Source organism: Brachyhypopomus gauderio, chromosome 17 (assembly GCF_052324685.1).
Source record: "Brachyhypopomus gauderio isolate BG-103 chromosome 17, BGAUD_0.2, whole genome shotgun sequence".
Classification (NCBI taxonomy): Eukaryota; Metazoa; Chordata; class Actinopteri; order Gymnotiformes; family Hypopomidae; genus Brachyhypopomus; species Brachyhypopomus gauderio.
Genome location: NC_135227.1, coordinates 9,221,555 through 9,222,493, shown reverse-complemented (window position 1 = coordinate 9,222,493; position 939 = coordinate 9,221,555).

Genomic DNA, 939 nt, shown 5'->3' with positions numbered 1-939 from the left:
CTCATTGATGTGCGCGGTGCCCCACACAGGGAGAGGGAGACAACAGAAACAAAACCCAGCAGGGCCTCTGTCTGCCACCTGAAACGGGAAAGAGGACACCGCGCTGTTTTACTAAGATGGCATCATTATTCAGGGAGCGAGACATACAACTGATGCTTTTTATAAAAACCCATGACACTGGCAGTTTCCCCGAGCCCTGCGTCTGTGTGCTGCAGACTCTGGTATGGCAGTACAATGTGATGGTGACAGGAAGCCAGGAGAGAAGGGGGAGGTGCAATTTGTGTGTGAAACTGTGGTTGGTAGTGGAGCTGGACCACAATGGAAAAACACCTAATAAGATAACCAAACAACCTCTGAGACTGGCCATTAACACACAAAAACAATATCGGTCATGTTTGGTTTTATTCTTTTAACACCCAGTGTGTAGTCTACAGCATATACCGTGAAGCTGATTTTCTCAGAAGCTCATCCATTCAGAAGCAGCGTCTCAGCAAGGGCTGACGCCATGTCCCCCCGAGTCCAGTGACCAAGGCACACATCTAAGCCCAGAACCGCAGGCAGCCATCATCTCTCCTAGGGAGCGTCTCTCCTAGGGAGCGTCTCTCCTAGGGAGCGTCTCTCTGATGGTTCACCTCGGCCTGTGCTAATGAAGAGCCCCTGGTGCTCATCCCTGCACGCTTTGCCCAGGATGCCATCACGTCTGCTCCAGAGGCGATTACGCCACACATCTACCCACACACACATCTGCCCGCACACACATCTGCCCGCACACACACACACACATACATCTACCCACACACACACCTACCCACACACACACACACCTACCCACACACACACACACACACACCTGCCCGCACACACATCTGCCCACACACACACACACATCTACCCACACACACACACATACATCTACCCACACACACAACCTCCAGCCAC